General features: G+C 42.4%; 1 long non-coding RNA gene across 1 annotated transcript; it reads right to left on the bottom strand.

Annotated features, from left to right (window-relative positions):
- Window positions 1-1,447: 1,447 nt before the first annotated feature.
- LOC116833496 (uncharacterized) lies at window positions 1,448-16,103 on the bottom strand. The gene is made up of 3 exons (XR_004375701.2): window positions 16,016-16,103; window positions 9,469-9,551; window positions 1,448-1,508 (listed from the first exon to the last, which is right to left on the bottom strand). It is a non-coding gene; the product is annotated as an uncharacterized LOC116833496 (long non-coding RNA).
- Between the last annotated feature and the right edge of the window lie 812 nt (window positions 16,104-16,915).

The raw sequence follows: 16,915 nt of genomic DNA on the forward strand, positions 1-16,915 counted from the left end.
CATCACCTGCCAGGAGATTCCACTGCTGTAGTCTGGAGCCCAACAGCTAGACTAGAGCCAATCAACAATTTTAAGCATCATTTTCGTTCTCAGTGACCCAGAATTAGTAAAGTTTGACTACATTTATTTCAGAAGCATTTTGGCTGTAGAGCAGTGTAACAGTAGCAGGGACACTGGCACACTCAAATGGCACATAAGAAAAATGAAAGTTATAGATTCTCTCAGACATATATTTGTTTTAAATAGTGTTTAGTGCTCAGATACTGTGGACTGAATATCGTGCCTATGTATATAGAGGTGATGGCCAAACTTACTGACCCTCCAAGACACATACAGCAATCTTCAGAAGTTCGAAAGCTAGGGCACGCCTACCAGGGCTTGGGGTTTCAGCCCCGCAGTGCCCCTCCTGGAGCTCAAGACTTCAGCCCCACTCCTGCTGAAGCCCCGAGCCTTCATAGGCACACCCCACAGTGCTGAAGCCCCGAGACCTTCCCTCCCCTCCCCACTAGGCAGAAGCCCCTAGTCTCATCATCCCACCTCAGGACAGATTCCATGAGCTCACCTCTACCCCAGTCTGGTTAATGGTATATTTTGGGAGAAGGGGAGATTATACATTGTTTGCAAAAATCCAAGTGGATGCAAATCACATTAACGTTTGGAGTAATTACATATTTAGGGTCTGTTACCACTATATAATTTGTATGCATCTGCTTCCATTGGCTCATAGATTTGCCAAAAGTAGCAAGCAACAAGCTGTGGAGTGTGATACAAGCACTGCAATTTGGATGCTCAGCTTCAAATTATCATTTTGAAGCTATTAGAGGTAATGCTAATTGTAGCACAGCAGGTAGAAAATTAATCTGAGACGCTGGGCCTTATTTTCATAGCAATTGCAGAGAAGCAGAGTTTGAAAGTCTGAGTTACTGGTATATGTGGATATAAAAGACACAGTGCTTTTAAGAATGATTTGAATTATCCAGAAAAGCTTCGGTATTCAATACCCAAACATTTTATTTACTAAGTAATTGTTTTACAAGCAAACTATGCAACAAAAAAACATTTTGATCTGACGACAGTGAGATTTGTAGTGGTTCAGAGATCTTCCAGCAATGAGTTCGACACACACAGGCCAATTGCCAAGGAAGCTCTGCCTATCTCCACTATGCACAGTCTAACTCTTGAGACTGACAGTTCTTTGGTTCCAGTGGAGCACTTTACGCCCAGTGGGAGCTCATGACCTCAGAGAATGAGATAGTCCCTCAGGTAGTTTGGGCCAATCCCATGCCAGAGTTTGATGAGGAAGGAAATCTTGAATCTTCTTCTGAATCCAATGAGGACCAAATTCAGAGCATCAGTATGATGTGGTTTCAGCAGCCTGTGTTCTTGAATATGCAGGCTCCTTCATTTAAAAACAATATAGAAGATTTTTAAGGTCAACAGTTTCATTCCTGTACAATCTTAATTCTTCCCCTTCTGCTTCCATTCTGTGCTCTGAATGAGGCAGGGGTCTGTGAGAAAAATAGTAAGTGATTATGCTGTTAAAGTTGGTATAAAAATGCACATACATTAAACTCAAATATGAATTAAAGTTGGCTGAGCAACTGTAAATATTTCACTTCCTGATCTTCATGGGCTTGATTATTGCAATCCAATAACATTCTTTTAATGTTATGTGCAATTTCCTAGAGTTGTTCTTTTAAGGGAAAAGATAAACAAAATTCTATTATGTGCAATTATAATAACCACTGATACTATGCATCATCATCAGTGGGGTCTGAAGCCTGAACGTGAAGCACTGCAACATAGAATACTGCTACCTGAGCTATAAGACTACAGTAGCTCATGGCAGCAAAAGGGAGGGGCTAGACTGCTAGGGCCAGGTGTAGGTTCAGGATGCTGGTTGAGAGGAGTCTGGTTTGTATATTCTCTCTCCCTATCCTCCTCATACGTACCTTGGGAGGTGGAGCTGGGGCCAGTTTTAGGGGTGGAAGAGTAGAGGGGGTTGTCCTGGGCACCAGCTTCTGGCAGGCACCACATCATTGTGTTGCTTGGACTTTATTTTTCTCAGCCACTCCAGGGGACGGAACTGGGGTGAGATGTTAAACAAAAAAACTTTCCCACCCTGGCCTGGTGTCAAGTGTGGTCCAGGGAGAGGGATCCCCAGCCTGGCTCCCCACTCCCTCACAATTTACAGCTGCTCTGTCAGCTCCCAGCTGTTCCCAATGTAGTGACATCATCTGCTGACAGCTAATTTGTGAACCAGGCCTCTTGGAATGCTGGTGTGTTTAGTTTGTATGCTGGCAGGCTGTTAAAATTTTCCTGAAGAATATCAGTGAGAGGGGGGAAATGGAGAGTTTTAATAGTTTATATCTCAGCAAATGCTTCATGGGACAAATAAAAATCACCTCTATAGCGTGAGGGCATTCCTTCAGCTCTGCTGTAAAGAAAGAAGGCATGAGAGCTTCTTAAAGAAAAGATTACAAGAATCCTTTATAATGAGGAGTGTTGGGCAATCTAAATATAGGGGTTGCTACCAGCTCCCCCCTTTAATGTTATTACTTGACTAGCTTTTAATTAGCACCTGTAAGCTTGTCTCCCTGAGAAGCCTCCATGTACACTTATTGACAGTGTTTTCTACAAATTCCATATTGAGAAAATTACGATGATCGTCAGTCGTTGCCATTAGATTTTCTAATGCATTTATCAAACAGAAACCTCACTAGTCATAGAGCACAAGCATGAAAAACACTGATGTCAATACTACACCAGTCTTGGAATACATAATGAACAATATGGAAATGAAATGTGAAGTCAGTGACTAAACTAATCAGAATGTAGAATAATTATCAGCACTCTAACACTACAATATAAGCACTTCCAGTCAGACAGGAGAATAGATATCCTACAGTTTTTAATTTCACCTTAGGAAGACTATCAGCCATTCTCAGTTATCACACTAAAATAATTATGCTGGGGAAGAAATCTTGGATATAGTTAGATACATTTTAAAATGGATGTGCTGGAATCAAATCTTTGTAAGACTTATTTTTCTCTTGTCCCACACGCTAGCACTCATAGGCTGGTATAGGAGTCCCTGCAATGGCTGTGTCCCTCAAGAATGTCCCTACCATGGAGAAATCCTTCAGTGGCTAGTGTAAAGTTCCCCCAACATACCAGTGAATCAAGCCCTATACCTGATGGTGATCACCATATGACAAGTTACATTTAAATTAATCTCTGACTACCTCATTTGTTATCTGCCCATTCATCTAGCTCCCGGAGACTAATTCTGGCATTCCAAACCTCTGAGCAGCTTCAGACAGCTGTTGTTAAGAAATATCAGCCACCTTCCAGAGAAATATTTCCGTTTCCTCACTCCAAAATGTGGAATTCTTCCCTCAAATTGCTTTTGCCCAAGATAAGCCATATTTATTGCTGTCTCAATGATCAGTTTAAAGTCTAATGTTTTTTCATATCTGAAGAGCTATGGACTTCTCAGTGCTCCCAGAGGATTGGACCCTTGAGTGCATTCACTTACGTGGCTCAGATTTTTCCAGTATGCCAAATTCACCTTGCATCTGTCATGCAGCGCAAAGTGAGCTTAAAATGGTGGGAGATTGTCCCAGTTGCAGGGGAAATCTCCACAGGTAGATAAGTGGTGTGGAGGTGGTGGAGCAACATCCAACACCAACACTGCCACCCTGACCCAGAACTACCTCCCCTGCTTGCTGTAATGGGGAAAAGGACCACGTCAAGGAAGGGCAGGAAGCCCTGATCTTTGGCTGGTATATGATTTTACACCAGTGACCTAAGTTAGACTTGTTCCACTAAAGCTTTAACTTATACTGGCAGCTAAGAATCAGGGAGCTACAATCAGTTTCTTGTCCACTCTCTTCAGGCACAGTGGGAAACTAAGCCCTCTTCATACAGGGATGATGTGTTATTGTTTGCAAACTGGAAAAAAAATAGAGTAAAATTCTGATTGGCTAGGATGAGTTATCACTTGCTGTTGCCATGGTTTCCTGTACAGGAGAAAAAAATTGCTTCCATTTCCAGTAACTGTGGACTAAGGACTTGATCCAAAGCTTTTTCTAGTCAATGGGAGTCTTTCCAATCCATTAACATTAGTGGGCTTTGGATCAGACCCCAACAGTGAAAAATCACATTGCATTGGTACATGGCTGCTAAAAAAAGATAACATGTATTATGGTTCTGAAGTGATTTAAAGAAGCCTAGGAGCATGCTGATTTTTTCCTCCCACCCCTTTAAAAGCAGTGGTTCGCATTTCAACTCTGACTTTTCATTCACAGTGAAGGAAGTTATTTCAAAAGACATGCTAAGAAGTGAGGCACTAAGTATCCACTTGGCTTTGCTAACTGAATTATTTCAAGCTCAAAGATAATAATCAGCTGAGAGATGAAAGGATGATCACCATTATCTGTCTGTATAACTGTCCATAAGGTAGCATTTATTTCACCTTAGAGCTTCTTCAATTAATATAACCTCAAAACATATGCACACAAACTATGCTTTAAAAATAATTTTCAGCCTGAAGAGATTTTGTTGGTAATTTCTCTCTCTCTGCCTTCTTGACTTCTAATAATAAATGTTTCATCAGTCTCTTCTCTTGAGTGAATCCAGATGTAATTTTTATACATCTCTGCAGTGAATCCTTATGGCAGTAAGGAACCTATAAAGGGACTTTCTTTCTGACAAAAGTGAAGCATTTGGGGCCTAATCCTGCAAGGTGCTTAGCATGCTCAACTCTCATTGACTTCCCTGAAGAATCTGGGCAAGTGAGCAAAACCTTAGGTGAGTAAAGAGCTTGTAATGTGTTCAAAATCATTTCTCCCCTGCCACTATTAGTGATGGATAGCAAGTCGAGATCAAAGTTCCTCTTTGTCCCAGGAAAATAAGGTTGTGTTTCTGACTTCCTTGTGAAAAAAGAGGTGGAGGATGAAATCCTGGAGCAGGAAGCCTAGGTACCAATGAAGATCCCTGTGTTTGTTAGAATTAATGCATTCATCAAGTTGGTTGGTTTGTTTTTAGAGAATGAAGTCCCTGAGCAATATGATCACTGTACGACAAGACTTCAAATAAATAAATAAATAAATAAATAAAAGAAGAAGGGAAAAAACACCTGAAAGACAGTCATTAGGAAAAATGAGTGTAAACAGTCTGTGTAGAAGACGACCTCAGGCCCTGGCCAGGGAAGAAGATTCTGTAAGGTAAGGAGGGTAGAGTTAATCAGAGAAAGAAGCAGAGGTATGTTATATAAACAGGCTTGTTTTTCCTGCAGAAGGGAAAGTAGCTAAAAGAGAAAAGTAAAGGAAGAAACAGGCCATGGCAAGCACAAAATGATTATATGAAAAATGAAAACAGACTGAGGAAATTAATAATTTCCTGTACAACCAGAACATTTTAGGGTTCTGCATCATAGCAACGAAGTTAAAAATAAAAACAAAGATGAAATACATGTTTCTAGAGACCACTCTTCTTTACCAAAATACATCCAGCATGAACTTATGCTCTGCATTCTGAAGGAAACCATCTCTCAAATAGCTTAGCAATTCGTCTAAATGTAACCATTACATTTCCTTGCTCCCTATTATACAGTTGAGAGACTGTTAATATATAACAACAGTAAGCCCAAATAACGTATCACAATAACAACTTCCCATGTACACCTCTACCCTGATATAACATGAATTCGGATATAACACGGTAAAGCAGTGCTCTGACGGGGCAGTGCTGCACACTCTGGCGGATCAAAGCAAGTTCGATATAACGTGGTTTCACCTATAAGCAGTAAGATTTTTTGGCTCCCGAGGACAGCGTTGTATCGGGGTAGAGGTGTAGTTATTAAGAATAGCCTGCTGAAACATTCTTTGCGTAAAATGAGTAATGTATGATCGTTGTGATGTCATTTGCAACTTTATAATAATATTAAAGCCTAGGATAATAAAATCAAACAATTGATAAGTGATACATATAGTGTAGTGATATGTTTCTGCAGAGGTATGTTTTGCTAAGACTTCCTAAATATTAATAGACAGAAAAATATAATTAGAGAGCCAGATTGTCAGCTGTCATAAATTGGCACAGTTCCATAGACTTCAGTGCAGCTATAATGATTTGCACCAGTGTACGATTTGGTCTTGAGTATGTTATTTTCTTATTACCAATCGCCTAGTATAATCTTATGAGGACACACAGTAGGGTGACTGAATGACCTAGTGCAGTGTTTCCCAAAATTGGGATGCCACTTGTGCAGGGAAAGCCTCTGGTGGGCTAGGCCTGTTTGTCTATCTGCCGGGTCCCCAGGTCTGGCCAGTCGCGACTCCCACTGGCCAATGGGAGCTGCTGGAAGTTGTGCGGGCCAAAGCAGCCCCCATTGGCCTGGAGCAGCAAACCGCAGCCACTGGGAGTCCTGATCAGCAGAAACTGCGGACGTGGCGGCGGCAGGTAAACAAACCAGCCCGGCCCATCAGGGGCTTTCCCTGCACAAGCAGTGTCCCACGTTTGGGAAACACTGATCTAGTGGACTGAACAAAGCTGGGAGTCAGAAACTCTTGGGTACAAATCATATCTTTGCTCCTGATTTGTTGTGTGACCTTAGATAAGTAGGATTTTGAAAGATGACCACAAATTTTTGTTTTCTTAGATTTTGGGTACCCATGTTGAGGCACTGATAGCTTGGTTTTTCAGAGGTGCTGGACATATTATGTTAGAATGAATCAATTAATCTTCCATCTAGTCCATTTTTGCTAGGCCTCAGATTAAAAAAAAAAACAACCTCATCCAGTTACATGCAGGGAGAGTTCACAAGGTTTTAGCTAATTCCATTTAGTTATTCCAAGACATCTCACTTTTGAAAATTGCCATCACCACTTCAAAAATGGGTAATCTTACACTTTCTTGTACAATGCAATCCCCCTAGCAACAGGAAACTGACTGGAGGGGGTTGAATTATTGACCGAGAGTTAATATATGTCACCTATTGCTGCACACCTGACAGAGACATGATGAAATTCTCCTGGCTGATTTTTCTTACCATTTAGATATGGAAATAGGAAGAGAGAAGGGGGTAGAATTTGACTGTAATGCACATTCTGTGGGAATGGGTGGTAATAGCAGAGGCAGTATAAAGAGAAAAGGAGGTTGAGATCTTTTTCTTTCCAAACACATTTGTAAATCTGACATTCTGAGTTTTTCTTCCATTAGAGAATTTTTCAAAGACAATTTGCAAGGAATTTCCATGTCAAACCTGAAATGTTTCCATGTTGGATTTTACAAAAGAATGTATACAGCTATTTCTTAGTTGCTCTTGGAATAAATCAACATATAGGAAAATCATTTTGGGCTAGGTAAATTGTGTCCGTAGGACACAGATCATAGTAAAGTATATTACATTACAGCACCATTTCAGGAGAAGCCTAGGGAGCTATAATTCCCTCCCTGCTCCCAGGGGATTGTAATTTTACTTTATATCAGCTGTAAATTACTAGTCCTAGCATGCAGGCTCAACTGAAATGGTTGATGTGTTTGTCCATTCCCCTCCCCTCCCTGCCCACATACCGAAGGGAGGGAAGGAGTAAGTGTATATAAAGCATCTCTTATGCCTACACACCCAGCCCCAAGGTCCAAGTAGCCAATGCAGGGGACATAGGGAAAGCTTTCCTCCCTCTTAGGCCATGTCTACACTACAGAGTTTTATTGACAAAAGTTATGCTGCTTTAATTAAACCACTGTTGCATGTCCACGCTATGCTCCTTGTGTCGGCAGAGTATATCCACACTAGCACCTATTGCATTGACACAGAAAGCAGTTCACTATGGGGTAGCTATCCCACTGAGCAACTGGCCACAGGGTGCTTTGGGAAGGGTTTGCAATGCCTCATGGGCTGGGCCGGCTCCAGTCACCAGCATTCCAGTCAGGTGCTTGGGGCGGCAATCTGCAAGGGGTGGCAGTCTGTGTGTTTTTGCCCCCAAGCAGCGCACCAAATTGCCGCCGTGGACAGTGGGGGCAGTCCGTGTGCTGTTAGGGCAGCATGCACTTTTCTGTGGCGGCGGCGGCAATTCGGCAGCAGCTTCTATGTTCTGCTGTCCACAGCGGCGCAGCTTCTGTCTTCCGGCTGAAGACAGAAGCTGCCTACGAAATGCCGCTGCCGCGGAAATGCACATGCTGTCCTAAGGGCACACGGACTGTCCCTACTGTCCGTGGCAGCAATTCAGCACGCTGCTTGGGGTGGCAAAAACAGTAGAGCCGGCCCTGCTCATGGGGTAGGTTCAGCGTCACATGATGCGTGTTTCTCAATCCCATGGTTAGGAGAGTGTGTAACATGGAACGTGTGTGTGTTGGCGGGGGGAGAGACAGAGGCAGAGTGTGTGTTAGGTGATAATGAGTGTGTCAGCATGCTGTCTCATACGTTCAGACAGCTGCTGGAAGCAATCAATCCTGAGGCAGGGGGAAGGGGACACCCCCAACATCAGCCCCTGCCTCCCTCCCTTGCTCTGCACAGCACAGTAGTCTCGTCCTCCATTCTCCCCTTCCCCCGCAGCAAGAGCCAGCCTGCTGCTGTGTTCCTATTGCCCGAGGAAAGCAGGATTTGCAAGTTAATGATTTTCTGTTTGCTGGTGGTGTGAAGCAGCACACTCAGTTGTCAGAACTTTCCGGGGCTTTGAAAGGGGACAGATGCATGCCTGTGTAGCTGGAATGCAGGGCAGCCAAGTTCAAAACGTGAGCAGACAGTCAGGTATTGTGGGATAGGGGGGGAAGCCAGTTATGGCGATATAACAAACAGCAGCATGTACACTAACATTTTGACACTTTAACTTCACTGCAAAATGCTTTATGCCTCTCATCAAACTGGTTTTATTTTGTTGTCAAAACAGCAGAGTTTTGCTGACAAGAGTAGCTTTGTAATGTGTACACCTCCCCTGTTTTATCAGCAAAATCTGCCTTTTGTTGACAAAAACTGTGTAGTGTAGACAAGCCCTTACTCACCTGTCTAGGTGCAAAGACTGAGCTACAATATAGAATACTACCACAAATCTATGCTTATCTTTTGCTTTATGAAACACAATGGCAGAAGTTCTGCAAGTACATTTATAAACCAAAATGTTAAAACCACATTTAGTACTATTAACAAACAAATCATGTTTTGTGACAGGTGAGGTTGCATCAGAACATGTCCCTTCCACATCAAACTTTAAAAGCATGAAATCAAATTAAGGGGAAAGATATGTTCTTTCTTTTCCACCTTCATGTTGGCTACAACACTATTGATGACACATGCCAACAATCTAAAGCTTTATGTGTACCCAACTTCATCTAACTTGTACTCTAACATAAAACCGAAACAGTGACCTTTTATAACAATTGTATGAACAGATCAGCACATCTGACTGTCACACTCTCCATGCATTGGGGAACTAATTCTGCCTTACCACTGCTGAAGTCACTAACCTCTGTATAGCTGATATTCTCCGAAGCACGGCATGAGGAGCAACAATGTGGATAAAGGACACATCCAGACTGCTTTAGAATTCCTGCAAAAGGGGTGCAAAAATAGTAAGCAACCAGTGAAAAATTGCCACAAAGGGTAATTGTGAATTCTTATTTTACTCTTGTGTTAATCCATTTTTCATCAAACTACCATGAAAAATTCAAATAGAAATTTTCAAAAGCTTAAATTCAATGTGTTGGTTTTTGCCATTTCAATGAGACTTTTATAAAATAAAGGTTTAAATCTCCCGTTAAGCTGAAATCTGTAACACAACTTTAACTATGTTGGTAGCAATCCATCATAGAAAATCCTCAATAAGCTCTAGTTATCACTGTAAAGCTCCAAGCTATTTCATTTCTAGTGCATGAAAAATATCCATAGTACAATACCTCTGCTAATGAAGAAAAATGCACACACAACCATTGTTAATATTAGAAAATTATGTGCCAATTGAGGACTTAATGTAAGTGATGGAATCAGTAAATCCAGTGGTCCATCAATATGCATGGAAAGAGAAGTCAGTATTTTGTTTAATAAAATTGGGTAAGGAAAATTTCACATAATATCACTCCTCGTTGGGAGTGAAGTACACTCATTTCTATTTGATAATTGATGGCTCCTGAGAACTGGTGGACTCATGAATGAAAATCAGAGAACTGATTCAAAAAAAGTTACTCCATCAGCTTATTTTTTAAAATACATTACACAGGATTAATTTAGCCACCACTAAATTCACTAGAGATCCTAAAGAAGTATCTCCCCTCCGCCCCCAGTATCTGAAACTGGCCCTGAAAATGTAATCCCTGTTATGGGATTGTATGTTTTCTCCTATAGGAATAGAAGGTACCTGCGAGAAGTCTTAATAAAGTAATTTCAGGTTAATATGGTGCGATGTGAACCTGGGAGAATACCAGATTTCCAAATGAGAAGGATACATTTCTTTGCCATAATCAATACCACACAGATACATTTCTATTTCTAGGCAATTAAGTTCCTGGTCATATGTAAAATAAAAAACAATTAAAAAATTTTCAAATATTTTACTTTTGGGACAGAGCCTACAGGTCTTGGGACAGAGCTTACAGGCCTTGAATCAAAATACTATTAATTTGGAACAATATTGGTTGTAAAGTATGAGCTTGTATGGCTAATGTATTGGTACACTGATGGTTTGCCAGCCACTTTTGGCATTAAATCTACCACTTGTAATGGGAGTAGGTGGTAGTTTTGGATAGCTTTTAGTACTTCCTCTCTGTTCCAGTTTCCTGGCTTCCTCATTTGTAAGTGCTTCAGAGTTAATTGTCTCTGGGCTTATCTACTCTGTAAAATTACACTACCTTGAGGAGTTCTGGTAATTAACATAATATTAAGCACAACTGAGCACTAACTATAGTCAGAGCAGTTGTGCTCAACATCCTCTCATTTGGTTGTAGTTACCCTAGATGTGTTAACATGCCTGTGTTCTACACCTGTTTGATGATTTGTATTTACTCTTCAAACCATGTATACATGGAATTTCCCTTTCCACTCTTTCAAACTCAGCTGGTTGATAGTGTTGCTGGTATAGATATGGCAATATAGCTTTGAGACATGGACTCATTTTGTGATGACTGTTTGAAATAAACTAAGATTTTGTCAGAGGGATTGGGTGGCTTTATGTGTCCCATATTTGCCAAAGATGCATAGATTTAATAAATCTTAAGGCGAAAAGGGGACCATTACGATTATAACACAACGCAGGCCACAGAATTTCGCCCAGTGAGCCTTTGATTCAGTTTTCTTCTGATGCCATGTACTAACTGTGTGCCATGGAAGAGTGCTTGACAAGAGACTGATTTTTGTTTATATTCCCTGTCATATTGCAGAACATGAGCCAGATTTACACAGGACAGGGCTCAGTATCTACTGATTCCAAGAGCTGCTGTTACTGCAGTGCTAGACTAAACCCAGAACTATTCTCCTCCTTCTCCCCTGATTATAGTTGTTAAGAGCTTTTTACAGTGCTTTTGAGATAAAAGCATCTAATTAAATGTAAGAGGTTTTTAATGACTATTCGCAAAATGTCACACCCAGAGACAAAAATTTTCCTGTCCCTGTTCCAGTAGCTTGTCCATCAAGACTATTGGCTCTAAAGAGTGCAATTTTATTTCAAATCCTGCCTCTTATGTTGAATGTCAGTGAGTAATTTAGAGAACATTTTGCATACATGTAGCAGAGATCTTCAAATTCATTCATCATGTCACTTTTGTCACTTTTGATAAGTGGAAGGATAGAAATGTTATTATGCATTTCTTTAAGAGTCTCTTCTTGCTGCAGTATCTGCTAACATTGACTACTGCCAGACTCTCTACCTCCTTTGTGATATTTTACGATGAGTTACTGTGAAAGTTCTGCAAGCATGGTTCTAACGTGGAACACTCAACATTGCAAGATGGCACCACAAAGCAGTTTTGTTTTAGTCTACTGACAGTGGTACTACTGCAGATTAGTAATGTTTTGGGCTAAAGCATTTAATATAGCGGTTAGAGATAGTTATGCTATCCTAGAATGTCTTTAGTTGGCTTTCAATCCTTAAAACAATCTTTTAAAAAGTGATAATTTACACATAAGTGACCTAGAAAGCATTTTTCATTAAATTTGAGGATGGCAAAAATTAGTTGTCATTCTTTTCTGAAGTGAGCAGAGCAATTAGCTCATAAAACTGTCTGTGAATATTTGTTCATATTCAAAATCTGTTCTTGAACAGCCCATATTCACAGCATTTCTATGCTCACTTTCTGCTGTGTTGGTTACATACTGAAATTATCCAATCACAGAACAGAAGCAATACTAAGGCTAGGTCTACAGTGGGGGTGCGGTGTCGACCTAAGATATGCAACTTCAGCTATATGAATAGCGTAGCTGAAGTCGACGTATCTTAGGTCGATTTACCTGGCCGTAAGGATGGTGGTGAGTTGACCGCTGCTGCTCCCCCATCGACTCCACTTCCGCATCTCGCTGCGGTGGAGTTCCGGAGTTGATGGCAGAGCGATCGGGGATCAATTTTATCGCGTCTACACTAGACATAATAAATTGATCCCCAATAGATCGATCACTACCCACCAATCCGGTGGGTAGTGTAGAGGTACCATATGTAACTATCCCAATAAGGTGTTAGTGAATAATCTGCAGACCTGGAATTACATAGCTGATTGAGATGATTTTGTGAATAATTTTGAACAAGTACATTTGAGAATTTAGCAATTTCCACAATCAATCCCTACACACACACACACACACACACACTTTATTTGTTACAAGTGATTCATTCAGCTCTAGTTAAGGGAATTAAAAGGTGGCTCTTTCAGGAGAGTCAAGAGCTTGATACCAAGGTGCAAGATATCTTGATCTGCAACTGTGCAACTTTAACTGGTTATTATTTATTTTCAGCTCTTCCCAGTCATGAGTTAATGGGGCAGATCCTCAGCTAGTGTAATTTGCCATAGCTCCACAGTGGAACTATGGCAATTTACACTAAATCAGGATCCGCCCCCATTTTTAGAGTGCAGCATTCCTTAGGGACATTTGATTTTATTAACCAAGAATGTGTACAGTAACTCCTTACTTAACATCCTCCCACTTAACGTTGTTTCAAAATAACGTCACTGCTCAATTAGGGAACATGCTCATTTAAAGTTGTGCAATGCTCCCTTATAACGTCATTTGGCTGCCTGCTCTGTCAGCTGCTTGTAAGATTCTGTGGAAGAGCAGCAACTTTACAAGGGAGCATTGCACAAGTTCCTCTTCTCCACCTCCTCCTCCTCCCTCCCAGCACTTCCCTTGGTGGTGCTTAGGACTTTCTGGGAGGAAGGGGGAGGAGCGGGGAAGCTGTTTGGGGGTGCTGAAGACTTTCGGGGGGGGATGGAGCGGGGATGTGGCGTACTCCAGAGGGGAGGTGGAGTGGGGGTGGGGAGAGGTGGGCCTCGAATGGAGCGGGGATGGGAAGAGGCGGGCCTGGAGCATCGCCTGACAAAGTCAGCGCCTGTTCTTCTCCGGGGAAGCTGCTGCTGCAAAGGTGCTTCCTAGCATCCTTGCCTGCAGCGGGCTGTGCCTGTGTGGGGTAAGCCAGGGGCACTTCTCAGCCACAGTACAGTATATAATGTCTTTTGTCTGCCCCCCAAAAATCTCTTAAACAACTTAAAGTTGTATTTTTCAGGAACATAACCACAACATTAAGTGAGGAGTTACTGTACACTAAATACTAATCCTAGGAAAAAGAGACTGCAATATCAGTCTCAATGGAAAACCTATCCAGTGCTTTCCTTCCATAAATATTCTTTTACTTCTTGTTCTACTTATCTATTGACTTGTGGGTCTGCTTCTCTTGCTTCTTATTTTCCATTTCTTTATATATCAGCAAAGGGGACGATACATACTATCACTGTCCTCCGATCTTTCCCTTCTTAGAATATTGTTTTTATCTGTAATTCCTGTTCCTGCATTGTTATGAAAGGACATCTGCTGTCATCCTATCACCACTTCATCACTATCCTCCATGTACCTTATATGTTCAAGATCAAGAGGGCATTTCATTTCCTCTAATCTTGACTCTTACACAGCACAGCTCAGTATATTATTCAAACAGCTTGATTATGCTCCCTCTTTCCTACTGTTTTCTGCTGAGTTCTTCTTTATGTAACTTACCTACCCTGTATGTTTCTTGTCTGCTGTTGAATTTGAATAAACTTAGAGCAGAATATTCCCAAATTGTATATTGCACTTTATGTATTTGGACAAAAAAAAAAAAAAAATTGCAGAGCAGGCCCAAGAGATCTGTCCCAAGATATCTTGTGGCTTTTGAGGCACAGTCCCCACCCTGTCTCACTGGCTGCCTAGGGTTTGGCTTCTGCCTATAAAGCGGAGTAATAGATATTAACCTCATTAAAGCAGGGGAAAATACAACTCTGCCCATGTTACTTTCTGGGGGACAAGGTGGGCAAGGTAATATCTTTTATTGCATCAACTTCTGTTGATGAGAGAAACAAGCTTTTGAGCTACACAGAGCTTTTCTATGAGTCTCTTACTTTGTGATAGTGTATGACATTCCAGGGTGCAATCAGGGCCGGCGCTAGGATTTCTGACACCCTAGGCGCCAGGACATTTCGCTGCCCCCCGCGCGGGTCTCGCGGCTCCGGCGGAGCTGCCGCAGACATGCCTGCGGCAGGTCCAGCGGAGCCAGCTACCTGACCCCGGGAGCACCGCGCCGCTGCCGGACCGCCACGGCGGCTCCCTGACCGGGAGTGCCCGCACCCGGGGGCCCGGACCGCCGCGGCGCTCCTGACCCGGGAGGCCGCACCCCGGGCTGCCGGACCGCCGCGCGGCGTCCCTGACCCCGGGAGCGCGCACCCCGGCGCTGCCGGACCGCGCGGCGGCTCCCCTGACCCGGGAGCGCCGCGCCCGGGCTGCTGGACCGGCCGCGGCTGCTCCTGACCCGGGGCCCTGGGCTGCCGCGGCGTGGCGCGATACCCGGGGACTGCCCTAAGCGGCCAGCTGCCGCGGTGCGCGCTGACCCGGGGCGCCTAGCGTCCGGGCTGCAGGCAGCTGCTGCCGCCGGCAGCTCAGACTACGCAGCGGCCGCTGCAACCATTTAAAAAATTTGGGGGGGGCGCCGCTTTTTGGCGCCCCCAAATCTTGGCGCCCTAGGCAACCACCTAGTTCGCCTAAATGGTTGCACCGGCCCTGTGCAATCCAGACCTGTGAGGGGTTGCATCACCACTTGCCTTACAATTTCGGGTGCCTCACAAAGCTTCGCTTCAGTAGCTTCCAACCTGGGCTCCTCACAAACAGCATGCAGGTCACACCCTGAGTGTCTGGGTATAGCTGCAGCCCTAGTTCAGCAGCTCTGACCCCAGGAGCCTGTTAGCAAACCCATCCAAACCCTGGCTTCTAGCAGCCTTGGTTACCATTTGCACAGTGGCCCCAACACTTCCCATCCCAGATTTCCCCCCCAAAAATTGTGTTTTTGCATTGTCCAGCCCTCTCATGGATAATCCAGATATATTAAGTCCATTGCCCCTCTAAGGGGATCAATATACAACTCTCTGCTGCCTTAAATAAAGTTACTCAAACAATTCATAAGTTTTGATTAAGAAATAAAACATATTTATTTAACTACAAAGAGATAGATTTTAGGCAATGAGACTTTAAAGTCAGAAATAGTTACAAGAAAAATAAAGATTAAAATGCTTTCTAAACTTAACAAGCTGGACTTAAAGTTCTTACCACAGGCTTACAATAACATTGTTGACCAAATTTCAGATCAGGCTCTGCTCCAAAAATCCATAGGCTGTTTCTTTTTGTCGTCTTAGATGAAAAAAGAAAGATGTGTAGGGAGAGAGAAACTGGGGTGATTTCCCCCTCATTTTTATAGTCCAGTCCTCCTTTGAGATGCATTTTCATAAAGGTTACTCAAAGCAAAATTTATTTTCAGCATAATAGTGAAAGAGGTTCCATGATGTTTCTTCTTACCTCTGTTTGCTGAAATGCAGATTTTCCTGGTTTTCTGTCCTCACCCTCTCACTGTCTGAGGACCCTGTTTAAAACTTACATGGAAACTGAGATAAACATACATTCATTTGTTTAAGATCTGTTTGACCAGTTCTGCCTAACTGGGGCTATGTGGGTTTGAAATGTTCCACCAACATCATTTAGGGGGGATTCATAACTTTACATATAATATTGCTACATACATTTCACCATTATATTATTTACCAGTAAGTTACTAGTTTTCAAATTATATCTTATAAGGTATATTTTGTACAAAGATTATTATAATAGTGTGTAGGGTATGAATACAGGGGTGCATTCTGTCACATAGTGATAGTGACATGCCTCCAACTAGATCGTGAAAATTTGGATATGTAGATGATCTTACCATGACAATCCAAGTACCAAACCTCCATAACATTGAGAAAATATTAACTGAGGACCTCCAAAGTATGGAACAATACTTCTGGAAATGGAGGCTCACACCAAACCCTGGAAAAACAATAGTAAGCACATTTCATCTTGATAATAGGAGTGCCAAAAGCACACTGAAAGTACCTTTATGTGGTAAAAATGTGTGACATGATTACACTCCAACATACCTTGGAGTGAAACTCGACCACACCCTTCCCTTCCATGATCACCTTGAGATGGTAGCTGCAAAGATAAAAAAGAAAGCCAACATAATCCAGAAACTATTAGGTCCAACCTGGAGTTCATCAGAATCAGTTGTGCAAACATCTGCAGTAGCACCTGAATATTCAGTAGCTGAATATTGTGCACCAGTATAAAGCAGATGCAGCCACACACAACTTATTTACACCCAGCTGAATAGAGTCAGTTGGCTCCATCACTTTGGCTACCTGTTCTATCTAACACTGT

The sequence above is a fragment of the Chelonoidis abingdonii genome, chromosome 3 (genome assembly GCF_003597395.2).
Source record: "Chelonoidis abingdonii isolate Lonesome George chromosome 3, CheloAbing_2.0, whole genome shotgun sequence".
NCBI lineage: Eukaryota > Metazoa > Chordata > Testudines > Testudinidae > Chelonoidis > Chelonoidis abingdonii.